At 37.9% G+C, this 16111-nt stretch overlaps 2 non-coding genes across 2 annotated transcripts; both read right to left on the bottom strand.

The window, feature by feature from the left end:
- Positions 1–11813: 11813 nt before the first annotated feature.
- On the bottom strand, positions 11814–11886 carry trnaf-gaa. The gene has a single exon. It is a non-coding gene; the product is annotated as a tRNA-Phe (tRNA).
- A 3105-nt stretch (positions 11887–14991) lies between these two features.
- Positions 14992–15064, bottom strand: trnaf-gaa. The gene has a single exon. It is a non-coding gene; the product is annotated as a tRNA-Phe (tRNA).
- Positions 15065–16111: the final 1047 nt, after the last annotated feature.

Raw genomic sequence — 16111 nt, 5'->3', positions numbered from 1 at the left:
GAAGTGTGTTCATCTCTTCTTGGAAGTCTCCTAGTGGACCAGGAGGGTGGTAGATGACGATGATAAAGAAGAGGTTGATTGAAAAGGTAACTGAAACTACTGGTTTAACGTGTCTTACTTGTCTTTGTCAGTCATATTTTCGTGTTTTTTTTATTAAAAGGAAGAACTATGCCTCCAACCTCCTGCTACTATTTTACTTATACACACACAACCTTTTTCTCTCCAAACAACTCACAATATTAAATTGTTTTTGTTCCTGCTCTGCCCTAGGCCATGCCTCCTGTGGGAACTATTCTAACAGTTGTTAGCTAACACCTTGTTGCTAAGTTTTCCAAATGAGACAACCAAAAATACAGGACTGAGAAACTGGAGCTATTACTAAGAGGTAGATTATGAGTATGATTTGTTCATCCGGTCATTGCTGATATTAGAAATGTTAATGTCTATGAAGAGCAAATGTAATTCGTTACTGTACTTAAGTAGTTTTTTCCTGTATCTGTACTTTACTCAAGTATTTCCGTTTGGGGAGAATTTTACTGTAACTTCACTACATTTCAAAGTCAAATATCTCAAATTTCTGCAAAAGAATCTGTTTTTATTTATGAGGATAAAAACTTATAAACAGAGCTTTTCTAAACTTGCGGATTTACGGGTGTCCACACACAAAATAGAGCTTTTATTATTTTTATTCGTTTTTTTTAACCATTTATTTGCACAATGTCAATTATTATATCGTAGGAGTTTTCTCATTCATACACTCAGAAAGGAGAGGCAGGGGGTTGTGTGACGTCACGTCAGTAAAGAGAGCTGAACCCAAATTAAAATGATGGATGACAAAATAAGGTCTAAACCCTCAGGAGCCCAAATTAGAAAAAAGAGAAAAGAAGTACAGGGGAAACATGCAAAAGATAAAGGTGTGTATGCAGCTCTATCACTCCTCTCGTTATGAGGATAGTAAAGACTAATGCAGGGGTGGCCAACCAGTCAGAGACCGAGAGCCACATTTTTTACTGTGTTACCGCAAAGAGCCACATCATACACATGGGCACACATGAACATCAACCATTCCTTCCTCTTACACACACACACACGTGCGCGCGCGCACACACACACACACACACACACACACACACACACACACACACCTCTGCTCAGCCAGATTTATTGTAAATGTCACACACCAACATAATGACAGAAATTGACTCCTACATTACTTTCACACACACAAACTCTTAGTTTAACCAGGTCCACAAACAAAAATATAATAATTTACAATAGCGCTTTTCTTTTACTATGCATGTTACTTAGTGGGACTTTTGGCATTCCTTGCCTTGAACAATCCCCTTCAAATCTGCCTCGTATTCCGTTGTTGCCACTCGAAGCAATTCTTTCACATGGGTGTCAGTCAGAACAGATCGATGCTTTGATTTCACGTGTTTCAGGGTAGAAAACACAGACTTTTTTTTTTTATGTGCGTGTTCACTTTGCTTGAGTTCAATACGGTGCGTGAGATTAATACACCGCAGGGGTGGGCAATTAATTTTTACAAGGGGCCACATGAGAAACCTGAATTGTGTCAGAGGGCCACACCAACGATAATATTTTGGGGATGCACCAAAATGAAAATTCAATTCAAAAGGCAATAAAATCCATATTTTTTTGTGTTATGCCTTTTGCCTTGGCACCATCACTGGAAAACTTTCCTGCCTTTTCAAAAACGTCCTCTACAGACGGAGTGCGCATGCTCGGATTGACTTTACTTTTCTGCGCTGTGTTCTTTTCATATTTAGAATGGCAATCGGGATGTTTGGATTTCAGGTGATAAATTAAACCCGACTTGGAGAAACTCTTTGCTGAAATTTCAGCATTGCATGTTTTGCAAATCGCTATCCACATACCGCAGACATGCTGCTCTTATCCAGATAACCGTGTGCTGGCTGCGATTTTTTATTGCGTCATTACAATTGTGTTTCTGCCGTGTTGTTTCGGTGATTTAGGTATTTCGGCCGAAAATTTTCGGTCCATCCCTGTAATTTATGATTGGCCTCACGCGGTCCGGACAGGGACGTACAAGGGGCCGGGTGTATGTGGTTTGCCCAGGTCTGATAAACCGCAAAGTTTGCCAGTAGGGGCAAGCTCATTTAAGTCTTAAAAATACCGTATTGAACTCAAGCGAAGCGAACACGCACATTAAAATCAAACACACACAAACTTCGATATGAACGTAAGAGCCGCATGAAACCAGCCAAAGACCCGCATGCCGCATGCGAGTTGGCCACCCTGGACTAATGCATCTAATGTAATTGGTTAATAGCTGTATATTTTGTTATGCTGTGTTTCCTGTTATGCTTTTACTCATAGAGCAACAATATTTCTTTTAGCTGCATAACATGATAATTTATAGTATGTAGTTTACATCATGTGTGTAGTTTGAGTTCAGTATGGAGAATCTCCAGTGCAGTTTAAAAGGCTCATTTAAAAGACATGTATTATAAGGGTATAGATGTTGTATGTATGTTATGGCTACAATTAGCCACGGAGTTGTTTTGGTTCTTTTGGTTTCTGAGAGTTTGATAAAATGTGCACATGGACGTGAATCGAATTGTGCAATAAATGCATTTAGGGTGATGTTTCTATAAGAAATGGAGCTCAGAAATGTCTCTAAATTTGTGGACTTCTCTGAGAATATGTTCTTACTCATCCAGTGATGGTAAATGAAGCAGAAAGGAGTTTTTTAAAGCAATGGGGGAGACGTTGGGTCATGGCGTGGTTCACCCACAGCATCGTTCAAACTAGAACCATTACTGGCGCTTGGTGTATCTACTTAGCACCAACATACAGTTTAGCATCAGTTCAACAACAAGCAGAACATTTAGAGAGGAAGAAATGATGGAAAATGACTACTGACTCAAGCTTGCACTATGCTGTGATGTACACGTAACAAGTAAAAAGCGAATTTTAATGATCAACAATTTGGGAATTCTTTAATAGATACCGGGATATGAACGAGGATCAGAAATTTTATTCTAACGAGTGTGCACAAAGAGTTTGTAGCTTACATCCTTCAAAGTTGCAAAGTTGGAGATAATACAGTAGACTGTCAAACTTTGACAATTTTGATATTTTGACAATATAATTTTGACATATTTGATACTTTGTGTTACCATCATATAAAAGAAAACATTACCGATACCAACAATTCAAGGAGAAATGAGTGACGTAACCGAATGTGTTGTTTCTACCTGTAAGGGATCTTTTCTTTCAATCTTCCCTTAGGACGTGGGAGTGACAAAAATAAAGCTGAAGTCATCAGAGGGAATGTTAGTTTTCCTCCCACGCTTTTTCCCAGGATAAATATGTGTAATTTGAGAGGCTAACTTTAGACTTTACCCACCTTGAGGACATTTAACCTCTTACCCACTTTCAGTGTGTCAGCAGACTTGGAGTGTGTTTTGTTTATTTTCCCCAGACATACTCCAGAAAATAAGTAGAAAGTACAACTCGGACATGAACATCATCAACAATATTGTCTGGCAAGATTACTGTTTATATATATATCCTATGTGTTTGTGTATAAGTGTGTGTTTATGTTGATGTGTTTGTCATTGGGAATGGCCCATCAACAGCAGCCACATAACCATAAACCCCATTATAGAGCTGAGAAACACATGTTACTTGCTGAGCTCAGCACATTCATGTAAACACTTCTGCACTCTGAGGACATCCTTTCAGGAAAAAAAGTGTATGTTGTGCAATAAAACACGCAAAGCTTAGTGGAATTACTGATATGAGACACCATACACACACACAACTGCTGAGTCATGGATCATGTAGTAAAGTACTGAGGATAAGCATACTGACTGTTTAGGACGAAGTCGTGTAGAAAGCAACGTTAAGGAAAAATAGTAGTGGTTTATAAATAATGATTTTAAATCTATATAAAACTTTGCTTGCTAGGTTAGATAGGAAACTAGCTCGAAGAAAAACATCACTTGAGCTGCTTTGCATTAAAAACAGGGGTAGGTAGTAGCTCTAAGGGTGAGGCATTGGAATCTGGATAGGTAGGTCATAAGTTCAAATCCCAGGACTATCAAGCTGCCACTCCTTGGCCCCTGAGCAAGGCCCTTAACCCTTGACTGCTCAGTTGTAGGTTGCTCTTGATTAGAGTGTCTGACAAATGCTATAAACATAGAAAATTCTAGAAAAGTAACATATAGACTTTTTAAGGTTTCCGTTGGAAAAGCTGAACTAAATTCCCATGCTTATAAGTTAGCGAAGAATAAATAATGCATTGCGTGTGAAAGTACTCAGCTCTTGCCCATGTTTATTAAAGAAACCTACCAGTCTCTCTGCTGAAGACTTGCTTTCTATGTGTACTTGTACAATCTGCACTGAAAAACAGCTTGCTCATTTAAATTTCATTTTCCAAGACCGAACATTATATTCCCTCTTTTGCAAAATGACATGAAGTGTACATTTCTTCTGTCACACACTCTGTGCCTATCTAGTCTACACACACACACACACACACACACACACACACACACACACACACAAGGCTAAAGGACCACAGGGTACAAGCTTCTCCAGGAAATCGAGCACACACCTATTTCTAGGAAGAGTATCTGCACATATCATCCTACAGGAGGCATCGAAGATTAATGCTATGGGATTTCTCACACTTTGCAGGAAATCCTTTGTTTTTGTTCAGTGTTGATCCAGTTTTTATGGTTTCAACATGTTTGTTGTATTTATGTTATGATACATTTTTAACTTCTAAAATTCATTCTTTTTTTTGCAGTAGTCGATAAGCATCTTGCGATTATTACACATTTTTAGACGGTTTTCTCTCTGTTAAATTGTTTATATACGTTATTTAAACTTCACATATTTTGCACATATTTTTATAGAGATAATCATACGTTTTTACACCTCAACAGCTTCTGCACGTTTTGGATTTTCTTTTGTTTAGCCTTTTATACTTATCGTGTGATGTGCATATTCCTTTTCTATACATTTAAAACAAACTTATGTAACAGTATGAAGATTTACTCTGATCAAACAAATATGTAAACATTCAGATGTTCAACTTTTCTTGTATTGAAAAAAAAATCCTCTTTTAGCATGATGAAAAGCTTTACACACATTCGGCATCTGGTTAGTTCATTTCTCCAAACATTCAGCTGAAATACTTTGCTGTGCATTTTGTAAAACTTTCCACAGATGTTCTTCACTAGTTGGAAATTGCTTTATTGTGATCCAGTTCATCCCAAAGCAGTTCAATAGGTTTGAGGTGCGGTGACTGGGCAGGTCATTCCATTATAGATGGAACTCCAGACTCTAAATAACGTTTACTGAGCTCGGACATACGCGTCGGCTCATTGTCTTGTTGTACGGTGAATTCGGTTCCAATGAGCTGCAGTCCAGATGGAATTGCATGGTGTTAAAGTATGTAATGGGAGTCATGTTGGTTCCTTTTGCCCAGAATAATTCTCCAACACTCCAACAGTTAGAGACAAAAATATCCAATTTGGACTCCACAGAACTTTCTTCCACTCATTCAATGTCCAATTCTTGTGTGGCTTTGCCTTTTGTTTATTGCAAAGAAACATAAGGAACATGCATGAGTCTCAAAAACCATAAAAGACTCCAAACTTTTGACAGGCTCTGTACATGAGTTCCTATTGGTATTGTAAGTTCTTCTGTTAGAGCCAAAAAATATAAACAAAAGGAACTTGCATTCTACATTTAGTCCCAATTTGATCAATCTTCTGAGGGGTCTATCTATCTATCTATCTATCTATCTATCTATCTATCTATCTATCTATCTATCTATCTATCTATCTATCTATCTATCTGTCTGTCTGTCTGTCTGTCTGTCTGTCTGTCTGTCTGTCAATTTATCTAAAATCTATCTATCTATCTATCTATCTATCTATCTATCTATCTATCTATCTATCTATCTATCTATCTATCTATCTATCTATCTATCTATCTATCTATCTATCTATCTATCTAAGCCCTTCGATTAAACTTATTTTAAAACACTAAAATGTATCACTTCTGCAATATCTGTATCTGCAAAAGACCAATATTGCAATTACTTAATTACTTAATTACTTAATTAACATTCAAGAGATAATTGTTATAGGTACATAAAAAAGTATTTTATGAAATACAATAACATTCTTACTCAGTATGTTGTGCAACACAGAGCCTTAACACCGAAACACACTAATGAGTGTGAGCGCTTTGTTACACAGCTGTGCATGTGACATGGAAGACATGTAATAATGCAGGGCGGATCCCATGTGATTATGGTTCAGCTGGAACCTCCATCCTGCAGAAAGTAAACTGACTCATGAACATATGATGAGTACAGTTATTAACACAGAGATAAGACATCATATACAACCTGCTGCTGGTTAGACATGGCTAATGATTAACTAAATACATGTATTATAATTTTTGTTTACTTGTGATCACAACATTATTTTCCCCTGAACTCGGCATAACAAAAGTTGTCTTCTCGATTTCTGACGATTTTTCTCTGTATTCGACATAAGAGCATGTACTAAAAGAATAATAAGCATTTTGTTATATCAAGATCACGAAATAATTAATTTGTTTGTGATCACGACTTTTCCATGATCTTGACATATCAATTTTTTTTTTTTTGTGATCACACCTTAATTTTCTCCTGGTTATGGATTTAATGGTTACGATTATTAAATTGTGATCACGACAAAAACAAGAAAAATTTAAAATAATTATAATGCATTGCTTTCTAGCATTAAGGACACTTGACTTTTTCAGCATATGTGCTTCTTCAACCAAACTGTTATCACAAAGTTGGAGGCACACAAACTTTGGATGTGATAGAAAGACATTTTCCCTTCACTTGAACTAGGAGACCCAAACTTGTTCCAGCATGACAGTGCACAAAGTCAGCTCCATACAGTATGCTTCACATGGGTTAGAATAAAAGATCTCCTGCTATTGATCTCTGACCTCAACCCTACTGAACAATATTGGGCCGAATTAGAACGCTGACTGCACCCCTGTAGCTGAATGAGCTCAAAATCTCCACAAACACACTCCCAGAAGAGTGGAGGCTTACAGCAAATGGAAACTAAATGTGCAATGAGATGTTCCAGTACGAATCTTATGGTCAGGGATCTTCAAACTTTTGTCCATATATATCATTTTTTATAAACTCGAATAAAGTTATTTAATTTATATCATATTATGACTATTATATATGACAGTATATGTTTTCTTCTCCTATCAATGAATTAAATTGTTTTAATTAACCTTAAATGATAACATTACCAGCAGATCTGTTTGTCATGCTGCCTCATACACACATCTGAGAGTCAAACACATGATTAATGACGCGTTCACACTAACAAACAGCTCAGATGATGGGAAAAAGGTTTTTGGTAACACATTTTAATTAAATTACACTGGAAAAGAAAGAGTATTGATGGTGCTAGGATGGCTGGGAGATGTTTGTGTTGGTGGTAAAATGATGGTGTTGGGATGGTGGTAGGACAGTTGTGAGATGTTTGTGTTGTTGGTAGAATGTTGGTGATGATATCAGAGTGGGATGGCGGTAGGACGGTTGTGAGATGATTATGTTGGTGGTAGAATGTTGGTGATGAGATGGTGGTAGGATGATTGTGAAATGATAGTGTTGATGATGGGATGGTTGTGAGATGATGGTGTTGGTGGTAAAATGTTGGTGGTGGAATGGTGGTGGGATGGTTGTGTTATGACCGTGTTGGTGGTAGAATGTTGATGGTGGGATGGTGCTGGGATGATGGTGTTGGTGGTAAAATGGTGGTGGTTTAATGGTGGTGGGATGGTTGTGAGATAATGGTGTTGGTGGTAGAATGTTGGTGGGATGGTTGTAAGATGATGGTGTTGTGGTAAAATGTTGGTGGTGGAATGGTGGTGGGATGGTTGTAAGATAATGGTGTTGGTGGTATAATGTTGGTAATCGGATGGTGGTGGGATGGTAGTAGGACGGCTGGGAGATGATGTTGGTGGTAGACTTGGTGATGGGATGGTCGTATGATATGAGATGATGCTGTTGTTAATAAGATGTTAATAGGCTTGTGGTGGGACGGTTGTGAGGTGATCATTTTGGTGGGATGGTTGTAGGATGGTTGTGAGATGTTCTGTTGGTGGTTGAATGTTGGTTATGGGATGGTGGTAGAACAGCTTTGAGATGATAGTGTTGGTGGAACAATGTTGTTGATGGTATGATGGTGGGACAGTTGTCAGATGGTGGTGTTGATGAAACAGTGTTTGGTAATGGGATGGTGGTGGGACAGTTGTGAGATGGTGGTGTTGCTGAGCAGATGTTGGTAATTGAATGGTGGTGGGAGAGTTGTGAGATGATTATGTTGGTGGTAGGATGCTGGTGATGGGATAGTGTTGGGATGGTGTAAGGATGGTTGTAAGGTGATCGTGTTGGTGTTAGGTGATGGTGGTTGGATGGTGGTGTGACAGTTGTGAGATGTTTGTGTTGGTGGTAGTATGTTGTAGATGGAAGGTGAAGGCATGGTGGTGTGATCAGTTTTTATATGCATTCTGCTTCCTAAAAGAATCTAAAAGCAGAGTTAAAGAGCCGACTCCTTTGCGAGTGACTTATGACTTGAGGGATATTAAACGGCTAATTCCCCTGTAGTGTCTCTGGGCATGTTGCCACATCACATGATTATCCTAATTACAGCTTGGGTGTAAAGTACAGGGTGTAAAAGGAGAGTTATAGGGTGGCAGTTTTTGGCCACAGATCATGTTTTACCACAGTGAATTTAGTCAGGGGAGTGGTGAGGGTGTAAGGATTTGTGGCTTCTTCTAGTGCTTTAGCGAAGATTACTGGCTCAAGCAGTTGCATCAACTTGCATTTTTGTTCTGTAGGCATCTAAATAATCTTTAAAATGTACACATTTATTAATTACAGATTGTAAGAATGACACAGCTGAAGTAAAGAAATATCAGTGAAGCTCTCTAGGACTGATAACCAGCCTAGAAGAAGAAGAAGATTATGATGAAGACAGTGGTTCATTTGAACACCAGGATGTTATGGGACATTTGTATTGTGACTGTCATTATTTTGGATATTTAAAATTTCTGGATTAAAATTGTGAAATTATTAAAACATGCTTTCTTTACAAAGAATGAAGATGGTGGTGATGGTGGTAATGGTTATGGCAATGAGATGGTGGTGATGGTGATGTTAGTGGTGGTATGGTAGTATTGGTGGTGGGTTGGGGTTGAGATGGTGGTGGTGGTGGTGTTGATGTTAGTGGTGGGATGGTAGTATTGATGGTGGGTTTGGGTTGAGATGGTGATGGTGGTGATGTTAGTGGTGGGATGGTAGTATTGGTGGTGGGTTGGGGTTTCGATGGTGGTGGTAGTGTTAGTGGTGGGATGGTAGTATTGGTGGTGGGTTGGGGTTTCGATGGTGGTGGTGGTGATGTTAATGGTGGGATGGTAGTAGTGGTGGTGGTGATATGGTGATAATGTTTACATCTACAGTATTTATTTTTCATTTGTATATGGACAAATATATCTTGCACAACCTACCGTACCGGTCTGTGCTTCTATGTTACTGTTTTTCCTTGTCTCAAGTTGTCTCTTGTCTTTTTTTATTAGCACTGAATATTGCACGTGTGCACTTTGTGTTGTTGGTTTAGAGTAATGTGCACTTATGTGTTCCTGGTGTTCCTTTTGTTTATTTATGTTGTTTGCTGTAGCATCTTGGTCCTGGGGAAACGTTGTTTTGTTTTACTGTGTACTGCACTTTATATGGTTCAAATGACAATAAATCCTACTTAACTTGATAAGATTAGGGTGATAGCAGAGAGATAGTGGTGTTGGTGGTGCGATGGTAGTGTTTGGGTTGCGTTGGTGATAAGATTGTGGTGTTGGGGGTGAGATGTTTGTGGTGTTGATGCAAATGGTGGGATGGCAGTATTGGCTTTGAAACGTTGATAAGATTGTGTAATTAATAAAAGATGGATTGCAATGTTTCATTTTGTAATGAACTCTGGGATTTTATTGGACATTTATTCTGTAACTGTACTAATTATTTTTATAGATAGTAAAAACATTTGCTTGGTCTTGACATTAGAGAGAGAGAGAGAGAGAGAGAGAGAGAGAGAGTTTAATTCAGTATACTGTCTATATATAGATGTAAATACCCTAACCCTATTCTCATTTAGTATCCTGTCTATTCATATTGAGATTGATGTTCTATACATTTTCCACATATTTTTCCTCAGTTATTATACATATGTTTTCCATTTCTTTATAATTAATGATATTATATTTATCGTTTATGAACCATACATTTGCTATGCTGTTAATGTAATCTACCACTGGTGCCAGTGAAGCATTACTGAACTTGAACTGGTTGAGGGGGTGACTTCCAGTTCAGTCCAGTCATGTCCAGACTGTCCTGATATAATGTGTGTCTCTGTGTGTGTGTGTGTGTGTGTGTGTGTGTGTGTGTGTGTGTGTGTGTGTGAGAGAGAGACAGAGAGAGAGAGAGAGAGAGTTTGTGTAAATAAATAAGAGGCATCATGTTGTCCTCTGCTGGTGATTAGTTCATGGTACATCTGAAGTAGTTTATGGTGTTTGAGGAAATGTGAGTGAGTCTACAGTATTTTATAACTGCTAAAGCACAAACAAGTATTTTCTAGTTTCATTCTGTCCAGGTTTGAGCACATCTGTGCCCATGACAGCCTCAGATTCCTGTTATTGGCTTACGGGGAAGTAATCTGATGTTGTAGCCTGTCCATCTCGAGTTTTGATGTTTTCTGTGTACTGAGATGCTTTATAGCTCATCGTTGTTGTAAAGAGTGATTATTGAAGTTATTATAGACTTCCTGGCAGCTCAGATCAGTCCGGTTATCTGATCAGTATGTTTTTCCCCTCAACATTAATGAGAGATCAACAGAATCTGAAATTCTCATAGTCTGCATCAACATCAATGACACAAAGAAGTCACAGTCTTGTGATCTTATTTTTCATTCTATGTTTAATGTGAACATTACCTGACTTGTATCTGCATGTTGTTGTGCTTTGCACTGCTGTCACATGATGTATAATCACACACTGGATGTCGCCCAAATGAGGATGGGTTCCCTTTGAGTCTGGTTCCTCTCAAGGTTTTTCCTCATAACATCTAAGGAGTTTAAATACACATTGTGTACCTTAACAGTTAAATTCTGTAAAGCTGCTTTGAGACAATGTCTGTTGTGAAAGCGCTAAAGAAATAAACTTGACTTGACTTAATTGGTTGATTAGATAACTGGTGTACAGGTGTATGGATGGTGAGTATATGTTAAGAGTCATATATACAGCTAGGAAGGGATATACACCTACATAGGGGAAGGTGTAGCTCAATTCTATGGGTTACTATTTGAAAGGTCATGGGTTCAAACTCCAGTATCACCAAGCTATGGCATGTAACATGCGCTCCGACCCCGGCTTCCTACAACACTGGGATATGCGAAGAAATAACAATTTCCCTGTGTGATCTGGGGTTAAATACACGATTGTAAAGAATCTGTTTGTATGCTGTAGCATGAACATTTCCTCATTGGAAATAAAATAACCAGAAACCTTCACAAAGTTTTAAGAGGCCTGAGCTCCTTGACCTCACTGTACATCTTTGGGATGAACTGAAACACTGAACTCCAGTAAAATGGAAATATATATAGCATGTATTTGTTGTGTTTTGCAGTTTTAAGTGCTGAAGTTTATATTAAATTAAATAAATAATTTGATTCCCCACCTGCCGAAACCCGGGATCGAACCAGGGACCTTTAGATCTTCAGTCTAACGCTCTCCCAACTGAGCTATTTCGGCGCTGCAACAGGCGAATGAATATGGGATTTTTTTTCGCCAGATGCGCCCTCTGGCGGCAATTAGTTAGAAATACGTTTACGCTCAACATGTCGCGCATGCGCATTAACACGAACGAGCTGGTTATCAAAGTACTACTGGCACATGAGAAAGGGTAATAAATAACAAACACTGTATGTTTCTTTTGGGTTCTCTGGTTTCCTCCAAAATTGCTGGATTGACTAAATACTTATTCAGAATGAAATATCAGTGCCCATCTGATCATTTTGGACCTATCTGATTTATTAGAAACAGAAAATAAATAAATATATTCCCCCCCTGGTATTGTGGGTTTCCTCTGGGTTCTCTAGTTTCCTTCTAGTTTGCTGAATTGCTGCTAAACCCAAATTCAAAATAAATGAATCATTTTTCTTTTCTTTTTTTTTTTTTTATTCAGCTATCATCTCATATTTGGTAAGCTTCACTTTTTTCCACATTTATTAAAAAATGTATTCTATTCATTATTTACCTCAAAATTCTACAAACAATACCCCGTAATCACAACATGAAAAAAGTGTGATTGAAATCTTTGCAAATGTATTACAAATTAAAAACAAAAACAACAAAGAATCATTTACATAAGTATTCACAGCCTTTTTCATGACACTCATTATTGAGCTCAGCTGCATCCTGTTTCCTCTGATCATCCCTGAGATGTTTCTGCAACTTGAATGGAGTCCACCTGTGGTAAATTCAGATGATTGGACCGTTTTCATTATGCAGCGTTTTTTGTGTTACCTGTCCAAAAATTGAGGAACAGAGAGAAATCAGCGAAGGGCGAGGAGAAGATTCAGGCCAATGACAGAAAGTTTCCAAAGTTTGGCATAATTTCAAACTAAAACTTAAAGAAAAAATCCTACAGTTTAAAGTTATTTGGAATTAAGTTGTCTCTTGTCTTTTTTTATTAGCACTGAATATTGCACGTGTGCACTTTGTGTTGTTGGTTTAGAGTAATGTGCACTTATGTGTTCCTGGTGTTCCTTTTGTTTATTTATGTTGTTTGCTGTAGCATCTTGGTCCTGGGGAAACGTTGTTTTGTTTTACTGTGTACTGCACTTTATATGGTTCAAATGACAATAAATCCTACTTAACTTGATAAGATTAGGGTGATAGCAGAGAGATAGTGGTGTTGGTGGTGTTAGTGGTGCGATGGTAGTGTTTGGGTTGAGTTGGTGATAAGATTGTGGTGTTGGGGTGAGATGTTTGTGGTGTTGATGCAAATGGTGGGATGGCAGTATTGGCTTTGAAATGTTGATAAGATTGTGTAATTAATAAAAGCTGGATTGCAATGTTTCATTTTGTAATGAACTCTGGGATTTTATTGGACATTTATTCTGTAACTGTACTAATTATTTTTATAGATAGTAAAAACATTTGCTTGGTCTTGACATTAGAGAGAGAGAGAGAGAGAGAGAGAGAGAGAGAGAGTTTAATTCAGTATACTGTCTATATATAGATGTAAATACCCTAACCCTATTCTCATTTAGTATCCTGTCTATTCATTTTGAGATTGATGTTCTATACATTTTCCACATATTTTTCCTCAGTTATTATACATATGTTTTTTCCATTTCTTTATAATTAATGATATTATATTTATCGTTTATGAACCATACATTTGCTATGCTGTTAATGTAATCTACCACTGGTGCCAGTGAAGCATTACTGAACTTGAACTGGTTGAGGGGGTGACTTCCAGTTCAGTCCAGTCATGTCCAGACTGTCCTGATATAATGTGTGTCTCTGTGTGTGTGTGTGTGTGTGTGTGTGTGTGTGTGTGTGTGTGTGTGTGTGAGAGAGAGACAGAGAGAGAGAGAGAGTTTGTGTAAATAAATAAGAGGCATCATGTTGTCCTCTGCTGGTGATTAGTTCATGGTACATCTGAAGTAGTTTATGGTGTTTGAGGAAATGTGAGTGAGTCTACAGTATTTTATAACTGCTAAAGCACAAACAAGTATTTTCTAGTTTCATTCTGTCCAGGTTTGAGCACATCTGTGCCCATGACAGCCTCAGATTCCTGTTATTGGCTTACGGGGAAGTAATCTGATGTTGTAGCCTGTCCATCTCGAGTTTTGATGTTTTCTGTGTACTGAGATGCTTTATAGCTCATCGTTGTTGTAAAGAGTGATTATTGAAGTTATTATAGACTTCCTGGCAGCTCAGATCAGTCCGGTTATCTGATCAGTATGTTTTTCCCTCAACATTAATGAGAGATCAACAGAATCTGAAATTCTCATAGTCTGCATCAACATCAATGACACAAAGAAGTCACAGTCTTGTGATCTTATTTTTCATTCTATGTTTAATGTGAACATTACCTGACTTGTATCTGCATGTTGTTGTGCTTTGCACTGCTGTCACATGATGTATAATCACACACTGGATGTCGCCCAAATGAGGATGGGTTCCCCTTTTGAGTCTGGTTCCTCTCAAGGTTTTTTCCTCATAACATCTAAGGGAGTTTAAATACACATTGTGTACCTTAACAGTTAAATTCTGTAAAGCTGCTTTGAGACAATGTCTGTTGTGAAAAGCGCTGAAGAAATAAACTTGACTTGACTTAATTGGTTGATTAGATAACTGGTGTACAGGTGTATGGATGGTGAGTATATGTTAAGAGTCATATATACAGCTAGGAAGGGATATACACCTACATAGGGGAAGGTGTAGCTCAATTCTATGGGTTACTATTTGAAAGGTCATGGGTTCAAACTCCAGTATCACCAAGCTATGGCATGTAACATGCGCTCCGACCCCGGCTTCCTACAACACTGGGATATGCGAAGAAATAACAATTTCCCTGTGTGATCTGGGGTTAAATACACGATTGTAAAGAATCTGTTTGTATGCTGTAGCATGAACATTTCCCCTCATTGGAAATAAAATAACCAGAAACCTTCACAAAATTTCAAGAGGCCTGAGCTCCTTGACCTCACTGTACATCTTTGGGATGAACTGAAACACTGAACTCCAGTAAAATGGAAATATATATAGCATGTATTTGTTGTGTTTTGCAGTTTTAAGTGCTGAAGTTTATATTAAATTAAATAAATAATTTGATTCCCCACCTGCCGAAACCCGGGATCGAACCAGGGACCTTTAGATCTTCAGTCTAACGCTCTCCCAACTGAGCTATTTCGGCGCTGCAACAGGCGAATGAATATGGGATTTTTTTTCGCCAGATGCGCCCTCTGGCGGCAATTTGTTAGAAATACGTTTACGGTCAACATGTTGCGCATGCGCATTAATACGAACGAGCTGGTTATCAAAGTACTACTGGCACATGAGAAAGGGTAATAAATAACAAACACTGTATGTTTCTTTTGGGTTCTCTGGTTTCCTCCAAACTTGCTGGATTGACTAAATACTTATTCAGAATGAAATATCAGTGCCCATCTGATCATTTTAGACCTATCTGATTTATTAGAAACAGAAAATAAATATAAATCTCCCCCCCTGGTATTGTGGGTTTCCTCTGGGTTCTCTAGTTTCCTTCTAGTTTGCTGAATTGCTGCTAAACCCAAATTCAAAATAAATGAATAATTTTTCTTTTCTTTTTTTTTTTTTATTCAGCTATCATCTCATAATTGGTAAGCTTCACTTTTTTCCACATTTATTAAAAAATGTATTCTATTCATTATTTACCTCAAAATTCTACAAACAATACCCCGTAATCACAATGTTTCTGCAACTTGAATGGAGTCCACCTGTGGTAAATTCAGATGATTGGACCTTTTTCATTATGCAGCGTTTTCTGTGTTACCTGTCCAAAAATTGAGGAACAGAGAGAAATCAGCGAAGGGCGAGGAGAAGATTCAGGCCAATGACAGAAAGTTTCCAAAGTTTGGCATAATTTCAAACTAAAACTTAAAACTATTTGGAATTAATTTTTGATATTTTTATTTATATGTATTATTTATGTTTGTATTTCAAGTCAATTCAAGAAGCTTTTATTGTTATTTCAACCTTATATAGCTGACGCAGTACACAGTAGAATGAGACAGCGTTCCTCCAGAACCCTGGTGCTACATAAAACAACATCAAGCTACATAACAGAACACAGAGCTAAGGACTAAAGTAAGCTGTCCTAGCCACATAAAGTGTACAACCTGGTGCAAACGACAGCACAAAACAGTGTAGGACAGATACACAAAACAGTGTTGCCAGGTAACCTCCTGTATATTATTAA

This window comes from Silurus meridionalis, chromosome 1, assembly GCF_014805685.1.
Source record: "Silurus meridionalis isolate SWU-2019-XX chromosome 1, ASM1480568v1, whole genome shotgun sequence".
NCBI classification, from domain to species: domain Eukaryota; kingdom Metazoa; phylum Chordata; class Actinopteri; order Siluriformes; family Siluridae; genus Silurus; species Silurus meridionalis.
Note: the sequence above shows the minus strand (reverse complement) of the source record. Positions and strands in the feature narration are given on the sequence as shown.